Genomic DNA, 17,779 nt, shown 5'->3' on the forward strand with positions numbered 1-17,779 from the left:
AATGTATGTATCCAAATCTCAAATGGTATCCCATAAATATGTATAATTTTAATGTGTCACTTAAAAATAAAAGTATTTTAAAAAGGATGGGATGTGGGGCAGCATTGTGGCACAGCCAGCATCCCATATAGCAACAGTTCTTGTCTCGAATGCTCCATTTCAGGTCCAGCTCCCTGTTAATGGCCTAGGGAAAGGAATGGAAGATGGCTCAAGTCCTTGGGCCCCTGCCACCCACATGGGAGACCTGGATGAAGCTCCTGGTTCCTAGCTTTTACAGCCATCTGGGAAGTGAACCAGCTGATAGATCTCTCTCTCTTTCTCTCTCTCTGTAACTCTGACTTTCAATAAAAAAAAAATCTTTTACAAAAAGGACAGGACTCAAATGAGCTAATGATGAATAATTCTTCAGAATGGATGAAAGATAAATCCTCAGATTAAAGAAAAAAACACCTAATCCAGTAGGATTAATACAAATAAATTCATACCTAGAAAAAAAAGCATGAAAAAAGTATGAAACATCAATAACAATGAGAAAATTATTAAAAGCCACCTGTAGATGAAAATTAGATTATCAAGAAATGAATAATTATGAGAAACGACCCAAGCAAGTAGATTCCTGCCATCCAGATGGGAGACAGATTGGTTGCCATCTTCTAGCTTTAGCCTGCTCTAGTCTCAACTTTGTTGCCATCTGGGGAGTGAAGCAATAGATGCAGCCCTCTATGTCTGCCCCTCTCTGTCTCTCTGCTTTCAGATAAATTTTAAAATTTAAAATTTTTAAATTAAAAAAAAAAAGTAGCTACACTCTCAGTTAAGAACTAGGCCAGGATGTGATGGCTAACTGGGTGTGACATCTGATCACCAGGGTTGATTCGGCTGTTCCAGCTGGCTAGGCACGTGTCCCCTTCCTCCCTCATCCTCCGTGTGCGTTCCTCCTGCAGCTCCCCGCTGCTGGAAGAGGATGACTTTCCCTGCTACAGGAGAACCGGTCTTTGGTGAAGCGCATATGAGCAGCTGTGCTCCCCTTAGAGAACCTCCAAACAAGCTCTCGAGAACTAGCCAAAAAACACATTTTAAGAAAACATTTTTTTAAAGATTTTATGTATTTGTTTGAGAGGTAGAGTTACAGGCAGTGAGAGGGAGAGACAGAGAGGAAGGCCGTTGCTATAGTGTGAAAGGTTGGGCTGTTGAATCCTGGCTGTCCCACTTCTAACCTGGCACCTTGTGGACCTATCTGGAAGGGCAGTGGAGGATGGCTGGAGCCCTTGGGTCCCTGCAACCATGTGAGAGACCTGGAAGAGGCTCTTGGCTTCTGGCTTCTGCCTGGCCCAGCCTCAGCCCTAGCCATTAGAGCTGTTATGGGAGTGATCCAGCAGAAGAAAGCTCAATCTCTCTCTCTCTCTCTCTCTCTCTCTCTCTCTCTCCCCTACCCTGAAACTCTGCCTTTCAAATAAATAAAATATTTAAATATAAAACAGGTGAACAAATAAATTAGAAATGGTGTCAATAAATCTAAATAATAGACATTGATGATAAAAAAAAAAGGCTAATTTTAGATAAGAGGATTTAAAAAGAAGGTGAAACTAAAATACTTGGCAACCATAGAGGGGGAGATAGGAGGAGCAGTCATCTGAATTCAGAAGATCTAAGTTGTTCTTGCAGTTCTTTAGAGTAACATCAATTCATTGTTTAGAGTTACATTTGCATATTTGAAATGTAAGCATAAGAACTAAACAAAAAAAAGGATCTATAATACTAAATTAGTTGAGGGGTGAAAGGTGAAGATAAAATAAAACTTCATGAGTTCAAAAGAAGTTTCTGGGCTCCTACCATTGCCCTTCTAGCTACATAATCAAGAAAGACTCCAGCACGTGCACATGCAACAATATCAACCACAGTATTTATGGCATCATTCATCTCTATCAACAGCAGGATAAATACATTTCCATAAGGTTATACAAAAGAATATTATGGGCAATTAAGATGAATTGACTCCGTCAACATGAAACATGCTGGAAAGGAATGTTGTGTACAAAAAATAGGTAGCAGAAACATAGGTAAAAATAACACTAATTGCATCAGCTTAAACAAGTAGAAAGAGATCTCTGTTGTTTAGGAGTGCAGCTATATGCATAAGCCAATTATAACATCATGCACAGAAAGAATTCATCCTCACTTTAAGACAGTGGTTACCTCTAGGGAGAGTGGGAGGAAGTGTGGGAACAGGGGTGTGGGTGAAACGATTTTAGCTCTGTGTGTGACACTTCATTCTTTTTTTAAAAAGAGAGCTGAAGAAATATGTCAAAATATTGACATATGATTTATCTAAGTGATGGGGAGGCAGGTGTATCTTATACTTTCTGTATTTTTCCACGTATTAGTTATTTATTGGAAAATATTTTTAAGCATTCAAATAATTCTTAATTATATAAGCAAAATACCTTCCCTCTTCTCTAACAATTCTATCTCCTCATATTTTTTGTTTTGTGTATATGAGAATATAGACATGCATTTTATAACTATCATTTTGTGCATACCATTCTGTAACTTGCTTTTTGACATATTGTATAGTAGCTGATTTCTTCCAAGGCAGTACACATAGATCTACATCATGCTTTGTGTTTTTCCCTTTGAATATTTTCTTCAAGTGTATCACAATTTTATACACTGATTCTTCCACTGATAAGCATTTAGGCTTCTAGGGGAGTTTTGTAGCTCTTTGTTTTGTGTACTAGGGGAAAACTTGTAACTAAAACTTCTATAATAAAAAAACTTATACACTTCTCTCTGTGTAATACAGTTTTATTTCTGTCACATAAATGCCCAGAAATGAAATTTATGGGTGAAGGACACATTTTAATGACTCTTAACAGACTTTTTGTAGCAACAGTTGTAATATTTTATAGTCACAACAATTGTGTAAGAGGTTACCAATTTCATACATCCTGGCCAGTGCTAGAAGTTATCAATCTTCTTTACCTTTGACACTTTATTTAAATCTTTGCAATTTTGTTGTTGTTTAACTTTTTCTTGACAATTTGTAAATTTGGACATTTCCTTTCTTTTCTCTGAGAATTCCCTGTTGGTAATTTTTGCTCTTATTAAAAATAATTTATATCTACCATAGAACTTATTCATTTGTTCTACACACATTTATGGAGCAGATATTGTCCTCCTGGGATCAAGCTGGATGCTGAGCAGAAAACGACAAATGCAGATTATACCTTCCGAGAGCGTACAGTCCAGTAGAGAGACATAAGCCAAGTTAAGTGATGATGTGTTATTGGCACTGGGAGAAATGTCTGTCTGAACAGAGCACAGTGAGCTATGTTTGATGGAACAGGAAGGTCTGGGAAATCCTAGGGCAGCATGTGATATTTTTGCTGTTGGGTCGTGCAAATCAGTGGAAATTCCCAGGGATTTTTGCATGCCTTGGGATCTGTGCAAGAGAAAAAAATCTTACAAGAAGCTGAAACAGAGTGTTTATAACCATGCAAATGTGAACGGTGTCCGGAGTCCACATGTTTATTACAGCACTATTAACAAAAGCCAAGAAAGGGAAACAACTGAAGTATCCAAGAATTGATAGATGAATAAAGAAAATGTGGTACATATATACAATGAAGTACTAGTCAGTCACAAAGAAGAATGAAGTCCTGTCATTTGCAATAACATGGATGGAACTGGAGAGCATTATATTAAATGAAGTCGGCCATGAACATGATTTCACTCTATGTGGAGCATAAAAAGTTGATCTTACAGAAGTTAAAAGCATAATGCTGACTACCATAGGCATGAGAGGAAAGAGGAGAAGGAATAAGAAAGGTTGATTAACAAGTAGCTGCTTATAATTAGACAAGAATAAGAAGTTGTGTGTGTCCTGTACAGTAGGGTGATTATAGATAATGTACTAGGGTAGAAATTGTAACTAAAATTTTATATATTTCTCTAAAAGAATAAATGTAGATGAAAGGATTTTGAATCCCAAACATTTGAAGAGAGAGAGGTGTTTACCCTAACTGCACATTACACAATGCAGAAGGGGTGGAGAATTGCCCACAGGCTGTATGAGACCCACAGAGTATTTGCTCAGGCCTGACCGAGGAAATCACAGGTAGAACTCAAAATTCAAGAGATCTATAGTATGCTAATTTTTAAGTTGATAGTTTTGTATGGCCGGCAAAATATGTTATAAATATCCAAAGAGCCTTTGGCACTAAAAAAAAAAAAAAAAAAAAAAAAAAAAAAAAAAAAAAAAAGAGTTCCCCACCCCTGACAGGATGATGAGAATATCAAATAGTACTCAATAAAAATAAAAATACATTTTAAAATCCCCAGAGATGTGGAAAGTATAGAACCTAAAGATATAAGGTAAAAAACCAGGAGGCGTGGGTGCTGCTTCAGAAAGGGAAAGAGGATTAAGAATGGGAAGTGGATGTGGAATGTTGAGCTGCTGACATTCTGGGAATGGTTGGATGAATGTGTCTGGAGCATGGAAGAACATGCCTTGTTAGAAATCTACACATGACAGTCATGAATATCCAGCAAGTCATTTGTCATTAGCTACAACAACACTAAGGTGCACCAACTTCCCGGGCTTTCTGCTGTGTGGGGAGGTGCATAATCAAAGGAAATGACTTCCATCCGCTAATATTGAAAAATCTTGTTCCTGATTTCTTTTTAATGTCTCTTTTCTTGTTGCTGTCAAGAAATGAAACTACTACTAAAGCGCTATCACACTCCTTTCTCTCCTACTTTTAAAAAAAAGTTCTCTACATAGAAATTGGATAATCAAAAAAAATTGGGGATTTTGTGTATATGTTAATATCAATAGCTACTCATATATCTTAAAAGAGGGGTAAATCAGGGTAAAATATTGAGATACCAACCTTGTGTCTTTTAAGAAATGTGTGATTTATTTATTTATTTATTTATTTGACAGGCAGAGTTAGACAGTGAGAGAGAGAGAGACAGAGAGAAAGGTCTACCTTTTGCCGTTGGTTCACCCTCCAAGTGGCCGCTACAGCTGGCGAGTTGCGGCCAGTGTGCTGCGCCGATCCGAAGCCAGGAGCCAGGTGCTTCCTCCTGCTTTCCCATGTGGGTGCAGGGCCCAAGGACCTGGGCCATCCTCCACTGCACTCCTGGGCCACACCAGAGAGCTGGACTGGAAGAGGAGCAACCGGGACAGAATCCAGCGTCCCAACCTGGACTAGAACCTGGGGTGCCGGCGCCACAGGTGGAGGATTAGCCTAGTGAGCCACGGCACTGGCGAAATGCGTGATTTATATTCTTGATTTAGCCTGTTTGTCAGGATAGATTGAGGAGTCAGATCCTTGAGTTCTGGATCAATGAAACCTTGCTATATTTATAGACTTGAACATAATCTCAGCATTTTTAATTATTTTCACTTTACAAATGAGCTATTTATGCATTGAGGTTTTTTTTAAAGATTTATTTTATTTATTTGAAAGACAGAGTTACAGAGAGAGGTAGAGCAGAGAGAGAGGTCTTCCATCAGATGGTTCACTCCCTAGATGGCCACAATGGTCAGATCTGCGCCAATCCAAAGCCAGGAGCCAGGAGCTTCTTCCAGGAACTTCTTCCAGGTCTCCCACAAGAACTTGAGCCATGTTCTACCTCTTTCCCAGGCAGAGAGCTGGATCGGAAGTGGAGTGGTTGGGAATCGAACCGGCGCCCATATGGGATGCCGGCACTGCAGGAAGCGGCTTTACCCACTACACCACTGTATCGGCCCCAATGTATTGAGTTTTTAAAGAAAAGCTTTTTAAAAATCGTATTTATTGATTTGGGACTCACACAGAGAGAGAGAGAGAGAGAGAGAGAGAGATCCAATCTGTTGGTCCACTCCCAAAATGTTCACAATGGCTCAGGCTGGGTCAGGAGACTGAGGTCTGGAATTGGCAACTGAATCCAGGCCTCTTATAAGGGTGGCAGGGACCCAATTAATTGAGCCATCATCTGCCACCCTAGAGTTCATCAGCAGAGAACTGAAGCCAGTACTGGGAGGTGGCGTTCAAACCCAGGAACTCCAGTGTGGGACAACAAACATCTTAATTGCAATGCTAAATGCTTGCTGCTAAAAAAAAAAAAAAAGATTTTAACCCAATGATTTACATTTTTATTTCATAGACACATTAAGACGAATCTGTCATAGCCCTAATTCTGTCACTGTTTCTTGAAGAGCCTCTTCTTCAAGTAGACTATAATCTAGCACTAACAAGGAAATACAGGTCACACTCTCACTATTTAAAGACAACCATCACTGACTCCTTAGCTAACTGAAGAATACTTTATCATCAAATCATTACCCCCAAATTACTATGATTTATCAATTCTAATATTATCTTAAATTTTCTTTTTTGGCATTATATTTTGTACTCCATTTTACTTTACCAAAGCAAGATATTCATATGGTTGAAAAAATCAAACAGAAAGCCTTATAATGAAAAGAAAAGTTTACTTCTCCATCTTTCCAACTTGCCACTTCATGTTCAGAGATAACTCTTTAAAATATCTCTCTAATTTCATCGAGCATGCCTCAACAATCTCTTACAATTTACCTATCAGTACTCATTGCCTACTAGAGTTTGTGGTTTTACAGTTTTACAAGAATGTCTACAAACTTCCTACTGACAGATAAAGGTTTATCTCATCTATGCTTCCTCATTTCACCTTCCATTTTTTCTTACCTTTCTATGTTGTTTTATCACTATTGTCTTCTACTGAATGCCTTTGCATTTTAAACACCTTAGTTACACCTAAATTCTTCCATCAGCAATCATAACCAGTATTTCTGAGGCCACTGTCTACAATAACAGATAAGGATGTCAATACATCAACTTTCTTTCCATTGCTTCAATCCAACCCCATCTCCAATAAGGTAGATAACATCTACATTTTCTTCTTCTAACAAGATCTCTGATTTGTTTGTGGGTTGTTTTTTTTTTTTTTAAAGATGTATTTGCTTATTTGAAAATAGCAGTTACAGAGAAAAAGATCTTTAATCTGCTGGTTCACTCCCCAGATAGCTGCAATGATCAGGGGTGGGTCAGTCTGAAGCCAGGAGCTTCATTTGTGTCTCCTATATGGGTAACAGGGGTCCAAACAGTTGGGCCATCCAACTCTGCTTTTCAAAGGCCATTAGCAGGGAGCTGGACCACAAGTGTATCAGCCAGGACATGAACCAGTGCACACAAGGGATGCCAGTGTTGCAGGTGGTAGCTTTACTGCCACAACCTCAACCCTGTTCATGGGTTAATTTTTCAAATTAAAAGTTTACTGAACAATTAAAAGTTTATATTAAGAAAAGGTAGATTTTGTTTCCTGAAGAGCTGAGTTGTGTATAGGATTATATTTCTCCTTCTACAGATCCAATGTCACAGTTGCTGTGCCACTCAAAGGAAAATTCCTACAATCAAATTTAAATGGGTTCTCCTTTCCTCTGTTCCACCACGTTTATATCATATTCTCAAGTTAATCAAAATTCTCATTTTATCTAATGAATTAAATCCCTTTTCTATATAAGCTCTGCACTGGAAAACCTCTCATCTCTTGCAGTAATCTGGTTTGGTGATCACTGGGGAATTGTATACAGTTGTTCTTGTTTGTTACTTCTGTCTCCTAAAAGCCTATCTGTCTTCTTTCATCGTTTGATTGGACTACTTCTTAAAGTAACTGTTTCTGAAATGCTGAGTATAATAAAGACAGACATATGAGTCAATGTAATGGGTTGGGCAACCTGGAAATAGGCTCTCACAGTTGATTTTCAAGAAGTTTTTAAAACCATTCACTGCAGAAACAATAGCTTTTCAACAAATAATGTTAGGGAAATTATACATCTATATGTTAAGGAAAAACTTACCCCATAAACAAAAAATTAACTCAAAATGGATGAAAGAATTAATTGCAAGAGCTAAGACTATAAAAATCACAGACCAAAATGTAGAGAACGATCTTAATGACATTGGAATTGGCAATGATTTCTTGGATAAGACACCAAAACACAGGCAAAAGAAGAAAAAAAAAAAGATAAATTGGACTTCATTAAAATTAAAAAATTAATGCACTAAAGGACACTGATAAGAACGTTTCTTGATAAGAGACTGAAAAATTAACCCATAAAGGAAGAAATAGTACTTGCAAATTACATATCATTTAAGAGATTACTTTCAAGAATATACAAAGAGCCCCTACAATTTAAAAACATGAAAAAGAACCCATAAACTTTTTAAATGAACAAAAGACTTCAATAGATATTCTCCTCTCCACATTATACAAATAGTCAACAAGCATATGAAAGTCGCTCAATATCTCTAATCATTAGAGAAATATAGAGAAAAATCACAGTATAATACCACTTTATACACAATAAAATGAATACTGTAGAAACACTACAGAAAATAACACACATTGGAAAGTATGTGGAGAAAATGGGAAATAGGATAGCAGTTCCTGAAAAAATATTTATGCAGAATCACCATGTAATCAGAAATTCCAATATTGGGTACATATCCCCAGGAATCTAAAACAGGGGCCAGAATAGAAATCCGTACACCAGCGTTCTTAGCAGTGTTCTTCACGATAGCCAGTAAGTACAAACAACCAAAATGTCCACTGGTGGGAAATGCATAAGCAAATGAAGCATGTGCATATAATGGGATATTATGTAGGCATACATAAAAAAGAGTGAAATTTTGATATATGCCACAACATGTGTGGCTTTAAAAAAACATATCCTAAGTGAAATATGCCAGACACAGATCTAAAATGTTTTATGAGGTTCCATTTTTATGAGTTACATGGAGTAGACAAATTCACAGAGACAGGAGAGTAGAATTGAGAAGAGGAGAGGGTAATTGGTAGTTATTTAATGGATACAGAGTTTCTGTTTCGCTCGACAAAAAGTTCTGGAACAGATAGTGGTGATAGTTGTACAACTATGGAAATACACTAAATGACACTCAGCTATGTACTTAAAAATGCTTAAAATGGTAAATCTCGTTGTGCATATTTTACTACAATAAAATATGGGAAAATGAAGGAATTTACTTGGAATATATTTTAAATGATGAATGAAAAGAAAATATTTGCCCCCTTGAAGGTCTAAAAATCTAATTTTTCCCTCACAATTTATTAATAGTTTAGCTAAGTATAGAATTGTGGATTGAAAATGGTTAAAATATTTTTTATTCAGAAATCTGAAGGTTTTACCTTGAGAAATCTTTTCATTTTTCTTAAAAACTACTAGTAATTGAATAATTTTCTTTTCACATAAGACCTACCAAAGAGCTGAAAAATTCAAAATGGCTTTTTATATTTTCAACAAAAGACAAAGTTTGAAATTTAACCTACAGATATTTGATCTGTTACAAAATGCAAAGATTGGTTCTGCTGTTTAAAAATAACTCATACCCATAAGATTCAGATTTCTGCTATTAATTGGCCATGCATATCTGATTAAATTAGAATATTCCATAGCTATTCTAATAAGGGTTTTGAATTGGAAACTTTTTTCTTTTTATAACCTAGGAACAGTTATAACCTAGTGAAGTCCTACCTCCTAATCAAGCACCATAGATCTTAATAAAAAAAAAAAAAGCATTGAAAAACCATGAAGTAATCATTAACTGTAAAGACAAAAGCCCAGTTGGGACTGATTTTATCAAGGGAGGTTGCTCGATATCTTGATATCAGAATTTTAATTAAAAATGACATGTTTCGATTTTTCATTTTCTTCCTTTAAGTGAGAGGCTCGCAAAGCCTGAAGCCTTAAATGTAAACCAGAAATAATTAAAATATATAATAAGGGCTAGAAATTTGAATAACTTTTTTCCATGTATGTTCTTATGTTCTGGGTTCATTTTCAGTAATTGGAAATAATAACTTACTTGAGTTGTCCTGTAAATATTACTGTGTGGCCATTATAAGCATTAAAACCCAGAAATCCATAAGCATATTTCTTCATCCAAAACTGCCTTTGGTTAATCATTGTTGCCAGAAAATCATCATCTTTTCAGCAACCAGAAAATCAGTGATGAGTCTCCTAAATGACGTCAGGAACTATAAACAATATTAATGATTATTACTTGTTCTTTAATTATGTTTACAATTTGTGAGCAATTTCAGGTGGCTTATTTCTAAATTTGAATTGAATTATCTTTGCTCCTTAAAACCATACAAGATTTGGGGCCTAATGACCTTTGTATCTACCATTACAACAACACAATCTGCTGATGCTGTTGTCCACAGTTCCCATGCCTGAATATAGAAACTCAAGATTCTGCAAGGAGCTTTAAGCATTACCATTCCCTTTATGGTCTTTAGGGCTCAAAGCAAAATGCATGCTTTTGTTTTGCTACACTCTATTGAATTTTCTGTCTGCCAGTTTTATTTTAACTTGATGTAATGCTATTACTTTTTTCCAGTAGTTGATGTTATCTTAGACATTTAGTAAACAGTCAAATTATATTATTTTGTTTTATGGTATTTCAGCCTGCTCTTGAAATCTGGGAACACTGAGGCCAAAAATCAAGAGTAGGACAATTTTTTAAAAATATTAATTCATTTATTTGAAAAGCAGAGAGCGAGCGAGCGAGCGAGTGAGAGAGGTCTTCCATCCGTTGGTTAACTCCCCAAATGGGCTGATCCAAAGCCAGGAGCCAGGAGTTTCTTCTGAGTCTCCCATGTGGGTGCAGGGGCCCAAGCATTTGGGCCATCTTCCACTGCTGTCCAGGCCATCCCAGAGAGGTCATACCAGTGGAGCAGCCAGGACTCAAACTGGTGCCCATATGGGATGCTGGCACTGCAGGTGGCGGCTTTACCTGCTATGTCACAGTGCTGGCCCTAAGGGTAGGATAGATTAACAGTTGAATGGGTCCAAGTTATATGGGTCATTCCTTTGATACTGTCATATTTTTTTTTTTTTAGTAGCAACTGCCCTCTGAAATGGGACTCATCTCCACCATAATTTTGTGTAAAACTCCCATTTCACTATATACACATTTTTTGAGAGTTACAAACCATATGGTGTAACTCACTGAATCTATCTCTAATATTATATTCTATGAACAGGACACATGCCATTTTTAATATTTTACATTAATATGATACTTCACATATTATTAATTGTATTTGACATATTTAATATCACTTAATCCTCAAAGAAATCCCAAGAGAAGGGCATTATTAGTTCTAATGTATAGGCTCATTTACTTATTGTATAGCTAAAGGGGTTTGCCTAGGGACACACAAATATTCCTTTACAAGGCTAAGAAGTTAGCCTAGCCTTCTGAAACCATCCCTATGCTTTTGCAAATATTTACTACCTACACTACATATAAAAATGAGAGAAATTAAAAGGAGACTAGCACTTCATTTGGCTTCTTGCTTTAAATGTCTCAATATGTTTCATTAAAATTAAGTGAGAAAAATAGTTTATTGTTTGAAAATCAAGGTTTTCCAGTCTTGGATCAAATTTCATGGTGAATTCCATTATTCTCTAATCTCCTATGTATGCTTTTGCTGTCGTGCCAGTGAGCAACTTCTTTTCTAGGAAGCATGGAAAATTTAAATTGTTATAATAATTTGTCATTAATTGATTTTGATCAGGTCTCCACTATTAGTAAGCTACCTAGAGGATACAAAGGGAAAGAAGAACTCACATTTGTTGAATACTTTTTGTGATTAATATCTTTGCATAAGCTGTTTTAATTAACCTGTAACTTTTGTTTCCAAGATGGGTATATCCACTTCCTTGACAGAAACCAGGAACCTAAAACTTAGAGAAGCTAAGTAACTCACTCATTCTCACAGCAATGTTTTGAGCTTTACAGATAGTTGTGATTTCAATTCTAGGGGTTTTTAATTTTTTCCCTACCAAATTTCTCTCAAATGCTGATCATCTAGTTAGAGAAAGTGATAATTTCAAAACTATCTGGAAAAGTAACCATGATAATTTAATGCATATAATAATCCAGTACAATCAATACATTATAGAAGACATCTTCAAAAAATTCATGGAATATATGTATTATGAAAAAAACTATGCATGGGTTTTGGAACTCTTTTCACCATAATGTATGTTCTTTAGTTCTATTATCCATGAACATTTTTTTTTTTTTTTTGACAGGAAGAGTAGACAGTGAGAGAGAGAGAGACAGCGAGAAAGGTCTTCCTTTTTTTTCCGTTGGTTCACCCCCTCAATGGCCATTGCGGCCTGCACACTGCAGCCAGCGCACAGCGCTGATCCGAAGCCAGGGGCCAGGTGCTTTCCCTGGTCTCCCATGGGGTGCAGGGCCCAAGCACTTGGGCCATCCTCCACTGCACTCCCAGGCCACAGCAGAGAGCTGGACTGGAAGAGGAGCAACCAGGACAGATTCCGGCACCCCAACTGGGACTAGAACCTGGGGTGCCAGCACCGCAGGCGGAAGATTAGCCAATTGAGCCGCGGCGCCGGCCCTCCATGAACATTTTGAAGTACCTCTAATTTGTCTATTCTAAATGTTACCATCTTCTACAATGAATGAGGAGTAGATAATCAATGTGTTACAGTTTAGGAAAGGACCAAAACCTTTCTGCCTATAGAAGGCCTAAAGGAGTGAATGGGACTTAAGGGGAACTTTCCAGAATTCCGATTGATGGAGAAAGAGGATATTTCAAGATCAGAACAGGGTGTGGTTGAAAGTGTGGAAATGAGAATACTCAGGTTTGTTTGAGGGATAGTGACTAGTAGAATGTGTGTAGGGACTGAGGGTAGAAACACAGGGTAGGGTCAAGTCATGAAACCATTTGGTCTTTAAGTTAATGTGTGCAGATTTATCCTACAGCCAACAGGAAATTGTTCCTAAACAAAGCTATGTTTTTTTAAATTAATTTATTTATTTGAAAGTCAGAGTTACACAGAGAGATAAGGAGAGGCAGAGAGAGAGTGAGGGGTCTTCAATCTGATGGTTCACTCTCCAATTGGCTGCAATGGCCAGAGCTGTGCCAATCCAAAGCCAGGGGCAAGGAACTTCTTCTGGGTCTCCCACATGGGTGCAGGGACTCAAGGACTTGGGCCATCCTCTACTGCTATCCCAGGCCACAGCAGAGAACTGGATGAGAAGAGGAGCAGCCAGGACTAGAACTGTCGCCCAAATGGGATGCCGGCACTTCAGGCTAGGGAATTAACCCACTAGCCACAGCGCCGGCCCCAGCTGTGTTTTTTTTTTTTTTTTCTTAAGATTTTTTTTATTTGAGTGGCAGAATCTGAGGGGGAGAGAAAGAGAGAGAGAGAGAGAGAGAGAGAGAGAGAGAGAGAGATCTTCCATCTACTGGTTCGCTCCCCAAATTGCCACAAGCCAGGGGGCTGACACTTCATCCTGTCCAAACACCTACATACCATCTTCTGCTTCTTTCCCAGGTGCATTAGAAGCTTAACCTGCTGCACCACAACTCAAATCCCACCCATCTGTAATGGTCTTAAACCATCCTATAGTGGTTTGAGATTGGAGGAAACTGTTGACGCAAGGCAAAGTATGAGGCTGTGTGTGTGTGTGTGGGTGGGTGGGTGGGTGTGTGTGTGTAAGACCAGGTTAGGAGATGTTCTGAAAGAAAAGTCTATACTGGATAAGTGACTGAATGTGTGGAATCACAAGCAATAAGTTAAGATGGCTGTCACTGCTTTCATATTGGACACTGGAAGGAAAAGTGGTTCCATGAGTTGACATGGTGATCAAGAGGAATTAATTCAGATTAATTAATTCGAAGTGACTGTATAATATACAAGTGAAAAGATACAATAGACAGTTCGAAGTGTAACACTAATTGCAATTACCAAGGGTTAAAAAATAAGGTTTTGGAAGTCATCTGCATATGGATGAAATTTCTAGGGACAGTGATGCCTGCCATGGGAGAACAGCATTTTATAATAACTTCCCATATCTTGTAAAACAGCTGTTTTAAAGTTAGAAGCATTATTTATCTTTCTATCTTATGTTTATAATGCTACTGAATATAATCTCAATGCTACTTACATACCTACATCATCATTGTTTGATTTCTATATTTCCCTTTCCTCATCATTTATTCTAGTAGTACAATTTTAACGTTCCTCTTCCTATTTTCCTCTTTAATTGTTTATGTGACTCTTTTCCAACTCCTTCTAATCCGGCCACATTCTTCTGGTAATAAAATGCACAGAATTGACTGTAATTTTCCAGGTCAAATCTTAACAGAGTCATTTAAATGTCAACAGCTACATTTTTCAAATGGGGAATGCCAGGAGTATTTTATGGCTCTGCAAGCTACACAATAATATTGTCTATGGGCAATCAAATCTCATGGTTCAGGGAATACATGGAGAGTTTGTAAAGCAGCAGACAAGTGTTTTGTCCCTCTCTAGCATTCACTATTTAACTAATGCAACTTATTCTTTCTGAATTTTTGTTAATTTTTTGCACTTTCAACTTTTATATATAGGTTATCACCTTAGGCTATAAAGAAGTTTATATAAGCCAATAATGTGGCATTGCATTGAGAGTTTTGTGCTTTGGAACACTCTTGAACCTGTAGTGGTTTTTTTTTTTAATATTTATTTATTTATTTGAAAGTCAGAGTGATACAGAGAGAGAAGGAGAGGAAGAGAAAGAGAGACAGAGAGAGAGAGAGAGAGAGAGAGAGAGAGAGATCTTCCATCCACTGGTTCACCCCCCAGTTGGCCACAATGGCCGGAGCTGTGCTGTTCCAAAGCCAGGAGCCAGGAGTTTCCTTTGGGTCTCCCACGCGGGTGCAGGGGCCCAAGGACTTGGGCCATCTTCCACTGCTTTCCCAGGCAACAGCAGAGATCTGGATAGAAAATGGAGCAGCCAGGACTTCAACCAGCGCCCATATGAGATACCTGCACTACAGGCGGCAGCCCTACCCACTATGCCACAGTGCCAGCCCCCTGAACCTATGGCGTTTTAAAAAAGATTGTTTCAGAAGCACAGAGACAGACACACACACAGGGAAAGAGCTCCCACACCCTGGCTTATTCCCCAAATGCCTGCAATGGCTAGACTCAAGCTTAGCCACAGCTGAGAGTCAGGAACTGAATCCAGATCTCCCACAACAATGGCAGGAACTTCTTGAGGCATCACTTACTATCTTACCACTTACTATTGGTAGCAAGCTGGAGTAAGAAGCTGGAGTTGAGTATCAAACCCAAGTACTCTGACATGAGACATCCTAACCTGGTGTCTTACATGCTTGGGTAAACATCTGCTAATATGTGATATATGCTAGTGAAATTTGCTTATATTTGTGTTCCTATCAATTTTCAATATTCTCATTTATTGATGTTCAATACTAAATGCTTTCCAGTAGTCACTATGTTAAGTTCTTGGCGTAATTTTAGTGAATATGCAATGCTGGGATGCTCAAAATAATTTTATATTTATTACCATAATATACATTACCTCAAAGGAAAGTTACAACATAACTTAATCATCAGTGAGAATGATAATTGTCAGACTTTAGATCCCAGGAATGATCAATATTTCTACTTGGTGCTACAATGAAGGTTTTGAAGGATCAAAAATGCCAACTATAAGGAAAACCAATAAACACAGCAGCATTCTATTTCCATTATTCTTAGGATTAATAGCCTCTTTGGAGGTAGGCTTCTGTTTTGTATATTTTCAGATCAGGCTGTGTTCTTAGAAGGAGCAAAGGCACTGTTCAAGAGTCTGCCGTCTGCCACAATTTAAACTCAATTGATTTGTTGAGTCCTAAACCCACTTGGAAATTTCTCAGAAAAGACTATGGATAACTAATTTAATCCTGTTGTCATGGTTTTGATCTTGGCTTGTGACAGACAAGGTCCTTGCCTGGCCAGGAGGTACATATTATATCCTCATATGTGCTTTTTATTTATAATAATGAGAAGTCGAGGATTGAGAATAATGTCCTTGTATTTACAAAACAGCACTTTCAGTTGTGACTGGGCTTCACTTATTTTACTATTGATGAGTCTATTTTCTTCTTTTCTTAACCACAGCAATTGCTTTATTTTACTTTTTTTCTGTGATCCTCAGAATCTTCCTGATCACTTGTGTGGGAGGTGTACAATCTAGAGCTGCTTAGTGCTTCCGGGTGATCCACACAGGTACCTTGTGTATGTCAGCCTGAAGGATTCTATCCCAGTCCATAGCTACATGCCTCACATACAAAGTGCTCAACCTAGTCACATCAAATCTGCAGACCCACTTTGTTGGTGAATCAAAATCAGTCTACTTATTAGGGAAACAGCAAGTACATGTCATACCTCCATCCTCCTTCAGGATCAGCAACACATTATTTTCTTCAGGTAGCTTGTGGTAATGCCCACATTTATCTTCATCAGATTTCATTTCTAAAAGTTAAAAACAATATCTTACACATTTTCTCACAAGAACTTGAGAAAATCTAGTGAAACAGCAGAGGATGTTATCAATGTGAAGTGGAGGAAAATATAGCTTAAATTTTACTATTTTAAAGACATTAGTTTATTTATTTGGGAGGCAGAATGACAGCAAGAGAGGGAGATAGGCAGACAGATGGACACACACACACACACACACACACACACAGAGAGAGAGAGAGAGAGAGAGAGAGAGAGAGAGAGAAATCTTTCAACTGTTGGTTCACTCCTCAAATGGCTGCAACAGCCAAGTCTGGGTCAAGCCTTAGCTAGGAACCAGTCATTGCATATGTGTCTCTCATGCAGGTCGGGGTCCACGCATTTGGGCCACCTTCTGCTGTCTTCCCATGTGCATTAACAGGAAGTTGGATTGGAAGTGGAGCATATGGGACTTGAACCGACATTCCAATAAGGGATGCTGTCTTCGCAAATGGCAATTTAACCTCCTGTGCCACGACACCAGCCCCAGCCTAAAATTTTAAAGGCACACTGCCTCAGATCAAATTCCAGTTCTGTCTTGTCACAGTAGGATCTTGGGACAATAAAGTAAGTTTGGCTTAGTTCAGTTACCTCCTTTATTAATTGGAATAATAACAGTAGTATCTATCTTAAAGAGCTATCATATGGCCTTGATAACATTTCCCTTACTGCACAGCACAAGTATATAACAGATGAAACTCACAGAAATCTAATCCTTGATCCATCATGCTCCAGAATATTGTACTTAAATTTCAGATCATAAGTGGTATAGTTTGTAAATTTCCAGGTCATAGTCCTCACAGATCCTTTACCTAAGACTTTTAATTTCTAGGAACATGGGGCTGGCACTGCGGCACAGCAGGTTAATGACCTGGCCTGAAGCGCCGGCATCTCTTATGGGCACCGGTTCTAGTCCCAGCTGCTCCTCTTCCAATCCAGCTCTCTGCTATGGCCTGGGAAAGCAGTAGAAAATGGCCCAAGTCTTTGAGCCCCTACACCCACATGGGAGACCCGGAAGAAGCTCCTGGCTCCTGGCTTCGGACTGGCGCAGCTCCAGCTGTTGAGGCCATCTGGGGAGTGAACCAGCAGATGGAAGACCTCTCTCTTTCTGCCTCTCCTTTCTCTGTGTAACTCTGACTTTCAAATAAATAAATAAATCTTTAAAAAAAATTCTAAGAACAAACTACATTGTTTTAGATACCATTGACATCTGAAAGCACGTTTGAGGGTACACTCAAACACAGTACTTATACTATGCTACTGTATGGCAGAAACATTTTTTTTTAAACATCTACTGTCTTTCAGAAAGTTCATGCTCAGAACAAGGACTGCCTAAAAATATACAAATACAGTCAGTCTGAA

Source organism: Oryctolagus cuniculus, chromosome 6 (genome assembly GCF_051225735.1).
Source record: "Oryctolagus cuniculus isolate XC-2025 breed Fujian yellow rabbit chromosome 6, ASM5122573v1, whole genome shotgun sequence".
Lineage (NCBI taxonomy): Eukaryota > Metazoa > Chordata > Mammalia > Lagomorpha > Leporidae > Oryctolagus > Oryctolagus cuniculus.